Raw genomic sequence first — 14599 nt, forward strand, 5'->3', positions numbered from 1 at the left:
AGTAAGTAGTTCCACCATTACTTATAATCATACTAGCAACTGTTATGTTTTGAACACTTTCTATGTACCAGGTACTAGGTGCTTTATGTACATTATCTCAGTACATCCTCACGCAATCCTTTACAACATTTATTGACATCCTCATTTAACAAATGAGGAAACAGATGATCGGAGATGAGAAATGGCAGTCTATGGCCACACAGTCAGCAAGTGATAGGGTTTGGATTGGACCCGGATTCCATGGATTCCCAAGTCCTGGCCCATTCCAGTGCCTGAGACAGTAAGAAGCAGCAACTTCTTTACTCTGAGTCAGCAAAACGATCCAAATGGAGGTCAGAGGCATGGTAGTGACTATCTCCTCCTACCTTCCTTGTTTTCACCAAGCTCAGAATGATGAAGTGACTTTCCTGAACACACAATAAGAGTAGAACTGGGGCTAAACCCAGGCCTGCTCTTTGGGTTTACCCTGCTTTGATTCTTACCCATCTACTGGGCAAAGATCATTGGAGGTGCTCTGTCTGTATTCCAAGTGACCAGGGTGGGAGCTGCTCTTGAAACCAACTTATGAGAAATTATTGGAGGAACAAAGAACAAGAAAAGATCTTGAGGAGGTTCATGCTATTTACATTCACCTATTTTAGGATGTCTAGTAGAGAAGAAAGAGACCTGGCAAGATGTGGAGTAGATTTCAAGTTCAGATTATGGGAGAGCTCTACAAAAATCCTAAGTGTGGGGAGATACCAACCTCCATACCAGTCCCTGCAAGTTTCCAAGAACAGGTCAGAGATCTATGGAGATGCTGCTATGGGTTTCCTGGCATCCAGGAGGGAATGGTCCAAGCCTCTAAAACCTTTTTATCTCTAAGATTCCATAAGCCTTTGAAACATATAAAAATCTTGCAGGGAAGGCAAGCAGTAATCCTGTACTCTTTGCTCATTGTTCTTAAGGAAAAAAAATATTTATTGTAAAATAAATGAAGATAAAGTCTACCTATTAACGCATATTTAAGAGGTAGAGAAAAAAAGAACCCATAACATTAACTTAAATCAGGAATACTCTCTGAAGTGTAAAAAAAATCAACTCACTTTTCTTTAAATCTTCTTAAAAGGGTCTAAGAATAGTCCTTCAAATAATCCTTGAAGTATGCAATTTTAATTTGGACACATGGTAATTTCAGTCTACCTGTTGAAAGAGACAAGAGAGAAATCAGTCATTTTTGACGAGGATGCTGTTCTGACAAGCAGCAGAGAAGCTTCTGGCAGCTTGGGAGGTGGGGGTGAGACATGGGCGTGGGCATTAGTAGCAGCAGTATGAGCTTTGGTCCTAGGCCACTCAGAGGAAAGATGCAACTAAAGTAGCTACTAGCACAGTGCCTGGCACATGGCAAATGCTCATTAAGTAGTTGATGGACAAGTAAAAGGATGGCTGAGAAAATAAGTGGGATTTATCATCAACCTTTCATGCAGGGAGTTACTCTGTAGCCTCATCTCTTCAACTCTTAGGGAGAGAGAATTTCCAGGTACTGGGCATATAATGGAAAGCAGCACAGAGAAAGGTACCAGTGGAGTAAAGAGAGTGAGAGATTTGAGCCAGCCATAGCTATGCCCAAAACCTGGCCCCACCACTTCTGACTGCACAACTCTGGGCTGGTTTATTTATTTATATTTGCTGTTGTTCCTAAATTGGATACTTAGCCGATTCATTAATTTTCAGCTCTTCTTCTTTTTTAATATAGGCATTTAAGGCGATAAATTTCTCTCTAAGTGCTGTCTTGGCTATATTCCACAACTTTTGATATTTAATATTTCTTTGGTCATTCATTTATAATCATTTTATAATTTGTTATAATTTCTTTTTGATCTGTGAGTTAGTTGGAAGTATTTTTATAAATATATCTCAATATAGGTTTTTTAAAAAACACCTCATCTTTCTGTTATTGATTTCTAACTTAATTGCACTGTGGTAGGCGAATGTGGTCTGTAGGATACTTACTCCTTGAAATTTATTGGGATGTATTTTATGGCCTAGGATACAGTCCATTTTCATGAGTGTTTTATATGTGCTTAGAAAGAGTGTGCATTCTCTAGCTGTCGGGTTGATCTTGGGTTGGCTTTCTTTAAATGTTTCTGCATCTCCATTTCCTCACCTGTAATCAGGTATGTGAGCAATACACATTAGTTCCCTCACACTGAGTATAAAATTATACTGTATAATTTTACACAGTATACAGTATACCGTGAGTATAAAATTATACTCACTGACAAAGACAGAGAGTGCACAAGGAAAGATCAAGGTGTGCTCTTTTTTCCTTGTAACAGTATCAATAACAATGTCCTACACTTATAAAGTACTTAAAAGTTTCTAAACAATGACCACGTCTGTCATTTGGTCTTAAACCTCTATGTCACCTAGGCAGGTAGGGGTGGGAACCCACAAAGAAAAAGGACACACACCAGTTGGTGCAGTGATTTATTCAGTCCTCATGCCAGAACCCCAGGATCCCTCTGACTCGCCTCTGCCCCTCACTCCTCACCCCTGCTCAGTACAGTCTTCTTACTATCTTTCAAATCCATCCTCGTTATTACCCACAATGCCTACAACATTTCTTACCGGCTTGGTTCCAACAGATCATTAAATTCCTACTGTTTTAAAAATATAACACAGGAAGTAAATCCTGACAAAATCCTCCTGGCAGATGTGACTCTCAAATAAGGCTGGTGTTAGGTCTTGGGTGCCAGAACATCAGTCTTGTTGCAGGGCAGAGTGATGTTTATGTCTATTAAAGCAGGCATGAGTTTAGAAAGGTCGAGAAACACTGTTGAGTTCAAATATTCTTCATCTAACAAACGGCCCTTCCCGTGACCTTGTCCCCTGTCCTACCCCCAAGTTCTTTTTCTCCTTTTCAGAGAGATTTCCTGAAAGAGTCGTCTAGACCACCACTTCCTCCACTCCCACGCTCTTCACAAATCATTGCCTGTGGCTTTCAGCCCCTTTCTTTAAGATCATAGGGATGTTGTCACTGCATATTCCAGACACTTCTTCTCAATCTGCAGTGGCCTCTCTGGGTCATTTGCTAGCAGGGACCCCTCTTCCCCTCTGGAAACTCCTGCCTCCACATGAGCAACACCAGTTTCTCCTGGTTCTTCTCCTTTCCCCTCGAGGACTTTCTCTGCCTCCTTCACAAATTCTGCCATTTGAATGGGCATTTTCAAAATTTAATTAGAAGTGTTTTTATAAAATAATAACCATAAACTACCCTTTATTAAGGGCATGCCAATCACTGTGCTAAACATTATTTTATTCTACTTAATCTTCACAATAACCACATGAAGTACATATTATTAATATTCATATTTTACAGACGAGAAAATAGAAGCTTGGAAAAGTTACGTAATTTGCCCAGGATCACTCAGCTACTATGTGGCAAAACAGGGATTCAAACCGCAATCCATCCAATCATAGCGTGTGCTCTCAGCCACTACATTAACTCGTTCTGTCTTCCTATTCCATGGCTTCTGTGACTCACCATTCTTCCATGATGTCATGGATTTCATGCTCCCATTTTGCTTCCCTCTAAAGGGAAGGCCTTTATCCATACTGTGTGCTGAGAAAATTCTGTTTATTGTTCAAAGCTCAGCTCTTCCCACAAAGCTATTAGCAAGCCAAACCAGTTTCATTGCTTCCATCTCTTTGCTGTGGCAGCTCTACAATGATATGAAACCATCCATTCATCCATCTGACTCTGCATCCATTTCTCCACCCAAGAATTACACAAATACGGTAGAAGATTGCTTATCTAGAAGTCTAAACACAAGAAGCATCCAGACAAAGGAATTGTTCCAAAGGATTTTTTATGTTCACTCTTTGAAAAAATATACCACACTGTGGTCAAAATTGAAGAAAACTTGCTAGAAGTTGTGGTGTTTGGGGAAGGGATGTGCTCTGCATGGCATGTGTTAATTACTGGTCAAGGACAGTCATTCATGGGACCTGACCAGGGAGCTTTCTGAGGTCACTAAACTAGATCTGTGCAATTTCCCTTACCCAATCCCCACATTTTAAAGTCACATTTACATATCATGTCTGGCTCAAATACCTCATTATCCCTGAAATCTTCCCTGATTCTCTTCCCCAACAGGCACAGATGAACCTAGACACCCACCTTTACCCCTCACAATGCATCTCTCTGTGTTCTCTCTGCCAGCACTTGGTATTTAATCATTTGTAGGTAATAGTGCATTTCAAAAAGCACTTCAGCATTTTCAGTGCATGCTTTATCTCCACCTCTTATCTCCTTGGAGGTAGGAGATGCATCTAATTTACCCCAGATATTTTCAGAACCAACCCCAGTGGCTGGCACACAGATGTCAATGAGTGACTGATGGATTAAAATTAGGTGACATTGTCCTTGAATGGAGAAGGCCATCCAAATATCACTCAGATGCAAGCACCAAGCAGTGTATTATGTGAAGAGTAGGTGCTAAATAAACATAAAATCCTTCCATCCTCTCTCCACCCCTCAAAAAGCAAGGACTAGAAAAGAGGCACAATGTGTCCATTGAGCCTGAGGTTTCTGAAGATCTGTGTTCCATGGTTCACAAATATTAATATGTTGGTGTGGTGGCTTTTGATGTTCTCCATGATCAACCAGGAGCTGAAAACCCATGTTTGGTTACATTCTACTTTTCATAGTCAGAAAATGAGAGTTAGAGCTTTAAAGATAGACAAGACCTTCAAAGTGAACTACTACAACCACTTTCTTTTACAGAGGTTCATTGACTCCAGGTCATGGGCCAAGAAGGGTTGTGCAGATGCATTTTCCCTGTTCCCTCCTGGACTTGCAAATGAAGCCTCTAGGAAATTGAGTGCTCTCTGAATGGCTAAAAATAAACTCCCAGAAACTTCATCTAGATATATCACGGCTGTAATTTACAGCGTCTAGAACTTTAGCATGGTATAATTAGCAAATGGATTACAATAATTTATTTTTGATTTAACAGCTTGAATGAACACAACCTTCCAGTGGAATGGGAAAAAAAGGGGCTAGGAGCCAGCTGCATTCCTCCAACTCCTTCCAATGCCACAACGTTTGTGCTGGCTGGCAGTCCTCTACTGATGCCCAGTGGACATGCAAAGAGAAGGAACTGCAACTCTGAGTTCTGGGCTCCCTGAAGCATGACTTCCTGGACATAGCCTCCCAAAATGGTCAATGTTCATCCTTTTAGTGAGCAGGGAGATGTCCAAACTCACCTTTTCAATGCACAGGAAAACCCAATGGCATTCATCGAAAAGAAAGGTATACACTAAACAAAACATACCAAAGACGAATTACATGGATGTTTTTTCTTCTAAAGATTCTGGGCACATTTTTAGAATGGTTTTCCATCACTTGCCTTACTGCAGGGAAAGTCTGTTGTGATGTCTCTGAATAGGCAGTACTAAAAGATGATAAAAGATAGAAACTTGTCAGGAAGCTAGAAGATGACTAGACTGGGGTCAGAGAGGACCTGTGCTTGGGTTTTGACTTGTTATGTATGCCATGAATAACAACCAATTCAAAACCCTTTTATAAAATGTCAGTAATGAGTAACTACCTCACAAGATTGTTATGGGGATTAAATGAGAAAAAATGTATGAAAAGGGTTTTGTAAATGAATATTAGATGATTCTTCTTGAGTGAATACATGTCCCAAGTAGATCTTTCTGATGAGGACTTTTTCTGACCAAAGCACTGTAGAGCATTGCAGCAAGGTCCAGGGGCAGAGCAGCAGAAATCCTGGGAAGTTGTCTTCTCATATTTCCCTGCACGGTGTGTGGGCAGAGGCAAGTCACCCAGCAGAACAATCAGAGCTGGGAAAGATGGATCCTGACTTGGGTAAGGAGCACAAGACAACCTGTCTCCCTTCTCTCACATCCCTACCAAAATCAAATATCTGCCCAAACAACCCTTAACCTAGAAGGTGGCATGATGGTGGCCAGTGTGGGAAACTGAAGCAGTGGTTCTTCGGGCTGAAGGAAGGGGAAGGGTAGTTTTCTGAGCGTCTGCCATGTATGAGGCACAGTGCTGGGTCCTTTCACACTGGGGTTCTTCTCCAAACCATGCAAAGTTCCCCTGACATCATATTATACCATTGCTCATGCGGGGTATGGGTCTATGAAGCCCCCTTTCTTCTCTATGCTTCTCCAACCATCCCCTGAGCAGAAGACCTGGACCCTCATCCTCTCACTCTTTCAATTCTTAGTGATCTTAGGTAAAGCAAGTCATCCGTTTTGGAAGGACTTCAGTTTTCTGATCTGTCAGGTTAGGACAAGAACCTCAAACTCACTGCCTCATCAGATTGCTTTCAGACTCAATATTGGGTGTGTAAAGTTTTAAAAACAGTGCCAAACCCTGAAGGCTTATGTCACCCCTTGTTCAAGCTCCTCAAGAGCTTCCTCTTGCTGCTTGTGCTAGTTGGCTCTTGTATTGCTATAAAGGAATACCTGATGTTGGGTAATTAAAAAAAAAAAAAAAGTTTAATTGGCTCATGGTTCTACAGGCTGTACAGGAAGCATAGTGTTGGCATCTGTTTCTGGTGAAGGCCTCAGGAAGCTTCCAGTAATGGGGGAAGGAGAAAGGGAGCCAGCACATCACATGGTGAGAGAGGGAGTGAGAGAGAGAGAGGAGGTGCCATGTTCTTCTAAACAACCAGATCTCATAAACTCATAGAGTGGGAACTCACTCATTACCATGAGGAGAGCACCAAACCATTCATGATGGATCTGTCCCCATTTCCCAAACACCTCCCACCAGGCCCACCTCCAACACTGGAGGTCACATATCAACATGAGATTTGGAGGGAACAAAACATCCAAACCATATCACTCTTAAATAAACATTAAGTGTCTACTTTGTCCTCTGACCCCCTGCTGATGTTATATTCCCATCAGGGCCCCTTGTTCCCCAAGTTCCATCCAAACCAGGCATCTTTCGGGTAATTATGCTCAAGGAGTAACTGCTGTCCCCAAGGCTAGGAGTCCCCTCCTCCCCTTCAGCTCTCAGCTTAGCCTTAGTCACTTGCGGGAGAGCTCCTTGGCCCCTCAGAGGAGGGAGTTTCCTCTACTCTACATTCTCAGAGCCCTCATGGTCACACTTACCAGAGTGATGATCTGATTAATGCCTATCTCCCTAACTAGAATATAAGCCCCCTGAAGCAGGACCACCTGTATGTTGTCTACCAGGGTGTCCTCAGGAGGCCAAGCATGCAGCAGACCCTCATCTATTTTGTTCACTGCTCTGGACCAGGGCAGGGCACATAGTAGGTACTCAAAAAATACTTGTTGAATGAGTACATTTCCATGCAGTTCAAATCTGAAGCTGGGTCAGCTCAACCCTCCCTTCTCTGCTCTCCGCAAGCTCTCCCTTCCTTCTCCCTGCACTCAGAGCCCTTTCCTGTACTGTTTGCTACCATGACCTCACCATTATCCAAGTGAGTAGCTTGTCTCCCCTGAGATCACAACAGCCCCAAGGAAGGCCTAGAGAGGCAAACCCTAGCGGGACCCAGAAAAGGGACAGAGCCGGAGTATCTGGGCAAATGGAAGTGGGGCACACAGTAGGGGCTCCTGTGGAACCCACGTTTGGCCTACTCTGAACTTCTGCCTCACAATCTGTTTCTAGGGCAAAGCTTCCAGCCTTGAGTCTTTGCCTCATGGGCTAAAAAATGCCTCTCTCTCTCTCTCTCTCTCTGTTTTTTTTTTGGCTTGAAATAAATGGTTAGCCATTAAGATGTAAAATGCAGCTGTCACAGTCCATAGAACAACAGACAGGTTAATATGGGTTTTTAAGAATGCCATTTCCTCATATTAACCCCAGAGCAACGGCAACCTATCAAGATAGACTCCAGAGTGCTCCGGAAACCTGCTGTTTTAGTTCTTTAATAATATTTGATGTTTAAATAATAGTTGATGTTTGTTTCCAAGTAGAGTTTAATAGTTCACCTTTCCCTCCTTCTCTTCCTTCCTTCTTTCCCTCCCTCCCTTCCTTTTTACCTTCCTTCCTTCCCTACCTCTCCCTCTCCCCTCCTTTCCTCCCTTCCTCCCTTCCTTCCCTCCCTCTCTTCCTTTTTAACTTCCTTCCTTCTCTACCTCTTCCCCTGCCCTCCTTTCCTCCCTCCCTCCCTCCCTCCCTCCCTCTCTCCTTTTTACCTTCTTTCTTTCTCTCCCTGTCCCCCTGCCCTCCTTTCCTCCTTTCCTCCCTCCCTACCTCCATCCCTTCCTTCTCTTCCTCCCTGCCTCCTTTCTCTTCTTCCTCATTCCTACTCTAAGAGTATCTTTGCCTAGGCTTTCTTCCTGAGGTCTTGGATATAAACATGAAGATGCGTATCTGGGTCATGTCTGGAATTCTGAAGCCTCCTGACTGGTTTCCTTGACACTCATTTCTTCCTTTTATCCCCCAACCCTTCCCACCTGCCAGCCGTCCCATCCTACCTACATGTTGTCTACCATAGAACTAATTTAACTTCAAAAATATTTAAACTTTAAATAAAGTTTTTAAGTTATCCCTAAGAGAGATGAGCTTCAGTTACATAGAAAATATCAATGGTTAGGACTGGACTCTCCCAGCAGAAGCGAAGGCACACTGTGTTCTCCTGCCTAGAGGGAAGGCTGGGTGGTGCTAAAGGTACCCAGGAAACTCCAGAGGGACAGGTCTGGGCTTGCACTGTGGCTCCAGCCACCTGGCAGCCTGGGGAAGTGACTGTAGAGTCTGTCCTGCACAGACCATTGTAGCCCAAGTTGGTAGCCCAGCACCAATCACTAAGTCCTGCATGGAAGAGTGATCTGCCAGGTGCTTGTCAGCAGGGATAGCTTGGTTCCTCTCTGGTCCCTGTTCATGTTGTCTGTAATGCACACCCCACCAGGAAGTCTTGGAGGGGAGAGGTGAAGGGTGAGATTCTGGCATCACCAGAAATTACTTGCAGATTCTGAAATGGGCAAGGCTTTCTCAGGCCTCCAGCACTTTGTACATGTTTTTTCCTTAGTTTCAGTCACCCTCATCTTTCCCTGAATAACTCCTTGTCCTTGAAGACTCAGTAGAAGGTTACCTCCTCCTGAAAGCTTTCCTCACCCTCTGTCTAGATCAGGGGTCCATCCTGAGCTTCCAGCAGCACCCCCCTTTTCTTCCTCCCCAGCTGGTGCAATTGTTCCCTTTGTGCAATGTTCTGCTTATTTGACTATCTCCAATAAATGTCTCCTGTGAATGCCCACCAGTGCAAGGTGTTCTGAGACAAAGAAAAAATAATCAATACACTAATTAATCTATGCATTGACTCTCTGCCTTGCTCCAAAAATAATTTAAGGGAGCACAAGGATCAAATATGTCCCCAAGTAACTTTGAGTCTGGTGGAACAGCAGACAACATAAGCATTTTAAAAATATATGATAAAGGCTGACAATGTGATCAGGTTGAGGGCTTGGGTAGGAGTGGGGACCCTCTCTCTGATCTCTTTCAGGACCCAGTATGACACACAAGGATGCTCAGCAAATGTTTGCTGAATGAATGAGATAGGTTGAGGAGGACCTGAAGGGGACTTGGAGATCACTTATTTTAAGGGGGGAAATTGTAGTCAGAGAGGAGATGGGACACTGCAGGAGCCCCCCAGTTAGTAGCATGCAGGACATAGAGCCCAGGACTATACGACATTAGTTGGTCATTCTAAACTCTATTTATTAGATATGGAGTAAGACAAGCCACTTGTCTCTTAGCCTCAGCTTCTGTCCTGTCAAAGAAAGATGTTGAAGTATCTCATCTTTGAAGCTGTTCAAGTTCAGGGATCCCATGAGACTAAGGTTACAACAGAGGGCTGAACAGTGACCAGATCATGGTCCTGTGACACAGCCTCTGCTGTCTGATTCTGATACTAATTCAAGAAGCTATTCAAAGACAGAGATCCTTCATTCATCTATTCAAAACATATGTACTGTATGCCAGGCACAGAGGTCATAACCACAGGATACCCAGAGATCCAATACATCTTTGTGCACCTATTCCTTTTATACAGGTCTCTAACACCCTGGGTGGCTGTCCTCAGTAATCTGTGCTACAACGTGGAGTAAATCTCTGACTTCTTTTCCTTCCCCTGTTGCTTTCTCTCTTTCTTTCACACCTTCATTCATTTACTCATGCACTCAGCAAATGTGTGCCGAGTGCCTACAATGTGCCTGGCTCTGTGGTCTATGTGCTACAGCTACAGTGGTAAAGAAGATCCAGGTCTTGCCTTCTGTAACTCAGTACTCTCCTAATACTCAGGTAGTTTTCAGAGCTACAATTTCTTCACTGTGCATTGTCCTTCTATTCCTCCACAATTCTGTTCCTGCTGTGTGTCTGCCTGGAACATCCTATCTACTGATCTACCATCTCCACACTTCTACTCCTCTTCTAAGGCCTTGTCCACAAGCTGCCTTCTCTGTAAAACCTCCCCTGACCTTCCTCCTCTCTGGGGTTCCATACCTCCCTACTTTCTACCATAATCCCACTGTATTGTATTGGTGAATACTGTCTATTAGTCCCACTACTGTGAACTCCAGAAGGCCTTGGACAGTGTATTTTTACCATTGTATATACAGCAGTGGGGAAGCAGCAAATGCTCAGGAAACCTTGGCTGAAATGGCTGAACTTCTTGATCAGCATGTTCTAACTAGTCCAGGCTCTGGGGAGAGGGCAGAATCGTCCTCATCCCACCATATGTCCTACCTGCAAAGCCAGCACAGTTCTGCTCTGTAGCTTCCCTCTGCTCTCAGAGGTCGATCTCAGCTTGCCCAGGACCCAGGGACCCTGCTCCTGCACTCTGGGCTGCTCGCGCCTGCATCCTTGGATGTCCCGTCTAATCTCTGCTTAGGACTTCCTGCAGATTTGCTGGGGAATGTGGATAATCCAAAGTAAGAAAATCTACTTTTGCAACATTTCCACAAATAAAAAATACTCATAGAATCTTAAGCTTTTCTGGCCACACCAGAACATTTTGGTAAGGTTCTTTAAGGAAGAAAGAATGATCTCCCCCTACAAAGTTGTCGTTATACTAGCCAAAGCATAGGAAACTGCAGACACAGGCAAGACCCTGCCTTGGAATAAGATGGCTGGGGTTGAGCCTGGCTCTGTCATGATAGCTACAATGTCTCAGCAACTTATTTCTTCTCCCTGAGAAGCCTCCAGGTCTTCACCTGTAAGTCAGAGTTAATAGCACAATCCTTGCACTGGTGCAATGAAGATTAAATTAGGAGGTAAGGTTCTTGACATATTGACTGTGACATTGTACTCAGCAAGGATTCGTACTCTCATGAAGGAATGAGGAAGGTGAGTAGAATGACAAAAATATCATTTCTCATTGTAGCTTATACTTCTGAAATTGATTCCACATACACTGTCGCATTTATGCCTCAATCAATGTCTGATATATGCATTATATTATCCTTTTCTTATGGAGAAGGTATCTGAGGCTTAGGGATGTTGAATAATTTACACAAGATCACATAGCCAGGAGAAATGGAGGTTACCCTAGATTCACCAATTCTCTGACTCTAAATCTGGAGTTTCAATGGCCACCAGCCACTGAGGAAGCGGCTAGCATGGGTCTATAGCTGAAGAAGTATTCCTCCTCAGACCATCACCTCTATTGGACCAGGATCACAAGCCCCAAATAAACCTAGTATATGGTAGACATGATCAGTGCTCACTGAAAAGCCCCCGTTCTTTGTAGCCAATATCCACTTTCCTTATAGAGATGTTGAAGTGAGTGGCACGAAGATGTGTAATTTCCAGGCCAAGAGAACAATGAGCCCCCTGTACTGTTCTTCTGTGGTGGTGACCCTCAAAGCCATGATTTCTAGACTGCAGAGCTATAAGAGGGGGGCTCTACATGGCCCTCATCTGTGATATGAGCAGGAAACAAATCTTTGTTGAGTCAACATCACTGAGTTTGGGGGTTCTTCGCTGTTATATCTTATCTTAGTCTACACAGACCGCTGTGTCTAGGTTCAAACTATCGACCGATCACCAGATAAACACCATAGGGAATAACACTTGGCATGTAGTATCTGATTTAATCTTACCCTATGCACTAGGTAACATCACCCTTATTTTGCAAATAGAGAAACTGAAATTTAAGGATTAAATTTAAAAATAAAATAAAAAGAATAAATTGCCCAAGATAATATGGCTAGTCTGTTTTCGAATGTCTTGTTTTCATGCTTTTTGTCATTCCTTTTGTCCTTAGTTTCTGTATCTGTAAAAAGGGGGATGAGGCTGGACCAGATGCTTTTAACATTTATCCCACCTCGATAATTATAATTATATGATTCTTCTAGCTTTGCCTGCCCTTCTGTCCTAATGTGTGGCTGACCCAGATGTTGAGCCTCCAGGTAAATCCAGCTCCAGTCCTGCCCCACAACCCCAGTCTTGCTGCCAAACACATCTGTCCAGAAAAGAAGAGTGATCTGACTGCTGGTTCACTCACTCATTCACTCAGTCACTTATTCTATTATTTATTCATTTCTACCTATTACTGACTCACTCATTCATTTATAGATGCCTTCCACTTTCTCTTCCACCACCTGCTGGCCAAAGCTCATATTCAGTTCCCCCCAATTTTCACTCATCTATTTCCTCAAAATCACACTCGTTCCCTCATTCGCTCATTAGCCTCTTCACTTATTTACTTACTCATTGATTTATTTATTCATGGATTCATTTTTTACTTATTTATTCATTTATTCATTCATTAAGTCACTCATTCATTCACCATTTTCATTCTTTCTGTCCTTCATTCACTCCCTTCTCCATGCATTCACTCACTCATTCCCCACACTCCTTTCTCCCTATTTCCCAGTGCAGCATCCTCCCAGGAAGCAGAGCCTTCATCATGGCTGGGGCCATTAGTCCTCCCTCCCAGAACACTCTCTTCCATTTTAACATCCTGCTTGTTGAACTGTGCAGGCATATCTCCTGGTGTGCAGGGGATATGCTTTCCACTCAGAAACAGATGTTCTTGTAATTACTGTTTTGACTTTCACCCTCTAATGCCAGAAAATTCTTTCCACAAACTCCTCCAGTATACAGGAAGGCAACCGTGCAGAATGGGCAAGGCATGCAGTGCCTGGGGGTTCAGATTCCGGAACACAAGGTATTCCTGGCAGTCAGAGCTTGGGGGACTTGGGGGGAGCCTCCCTTCTCCAGGACTTTGCAACCTTGGGTCCAAGGCTAAGCTGGAGACGGGGGCATCCTTGAGGGCAGCCGACTTGGGGAGCCAAGTAAAGGAGTGTGAAGAAAAGTGGCCCATCTCAAGACTGTGGAGTCATGATCTGTCTGTACTTGGGTTACTACAGTGACAGGTGCCAGGGTCAGGGGTAAATATAGAGGCTTATCAGCGTGTGACCAGCAAGAATAAGTTGTCAGCAATATCATGGCAGAAGATCAACATTACAATTTACTGACCTCTTACCCTGTATCAGGTATTTCTTACACTTTACGCTAGTTGTCCCTCAACGATCAATCTCCCCATCTTTCATTTAGAAATTTAATCCCCAAAATTTTAGCTGGTTCCATGACCTCTCAGCCAAAGACTAGACTTTCCAAATTCCCTTGCAGTGAGGCATGACTGTCTAAGTTTGGGCCAATGGGTGTGAGCAGAGGTGTTATGTGCAATCTTTTGCTTGTACCTTTAGAATAAAGCCAGATGCCTTCCACTTCCTCTTCCACTACCTGCTGGCAAAAGTGTGGCCCTTTTTGGTGAGCCATCTTTGTCTCTGGGGTTAAGGGCATCTTGAACAGCATGTTAGAACAAGATAAAAGAAGCCCTGAAGAACTTTGTGAAGTAGAACATCTGTATCCCCCTGGCTGAGATTTTATGTGCAAGAGAAACAAGCTTCTGTTATGCTTTGGCCACCGTTATTTTGATCTCTGTTAAAACAGCCATGCCAGTGTCTACCAATCCCAGGAGGAAACCTCTTTACCACATTATGTCTTCTTGAGGATAAACTTCCCTATGGGAACACTCTTGTCTTACCTTATTCCCTTACTAATTTGTCCTTTTTGTGGTTGAAACACGTCCCTTCAAAATTCATGTCTGCTGAAAATCTCTGAATGTAATCTTATTTGGAAATATGGTTTTGCAGATGTAATTAAAAGATTGATATAAGATCACACTGGATTAGGGTGAGCTCTAAATCCAATGAGGGTGTCCTTAGAAGACAGAAGGGACACACAGAGACACAGAGGGGAAGGCCATGTGAAGGTGGGGGCGGAGACTGCAGTGATGTGTGTCCCCAAGTCAAGGAGTGCTATGGGGTGCTGACAGCCACAGTAGCTAGGAGAGAAGCATGGAGTGGATTCTCTCAGAGCCTCCAGGAGTCACCCCGATGATACCTGGATTGCAGACTTTTGGCCTCTCAAACTGTGATAGCATATGTTTCTGTTGTTTTAAGTCAACAACAACCTGTTCTCTGTGAAAGGAGTTCAACCTTTATCTTGTGGCCAATGGGGACCCATTGAAGAGTTTGTATTAGGGAACAGATGATAACAAGAATGGCTAACATGGGTTGAGTACTAACCTTGCACCAGAAAATGTCC

The 14599-nt window shown here is 43.4% G+C and overlaps 1 protein-coding gene across 16 annotated transcripts in view; it reads right to left on the reverse strand.

Annotated features, from left to right (window-relative positions):
• TENM4 (teneurin transmembrane protein 4) overlaps positions 1-14599 on the reverse strand; it is a 3083677-nt gene that overhangs the window by 485313 nt on the left and 2583765 nt on the right. For 3 of the 16 annotated variants that reach the window (XM_073019819.1, XM_073019817.1, XM_073019822.1), the window contains one exon: positions 1086-1182. The exons of 12 other annotated variants lie outside the window; for them this stretch is intronic. The gene's annotated coding sequence lies outside the window, so the exon portion shown is untranslated. Of the gene's footprint in view, positions 1-1085; positions 1183-10729; positions 11129-14599 lie in introns of those variants that run through there. One more of the 16 variants, XM_073019823.1, reaches the window with a different exon arrangement.

This window comes from Chlorocebus sabaeus, chromosome 1 (assembly GCF_047675955.1).
Source record: "Chlorocebus sabaeus isolate Y175 chromosome 1, mChlSab1.0.hap1, whole genome shotgun sequence".
In the NCBI taxonomy this organism is placed as follows: domain Eukaryota; kingdom Metazoa; phylum Chordata; class Mammalia; order Primates; family Cercopithecidae; genus Chlorocebus; species Chlorocebus sabaeus.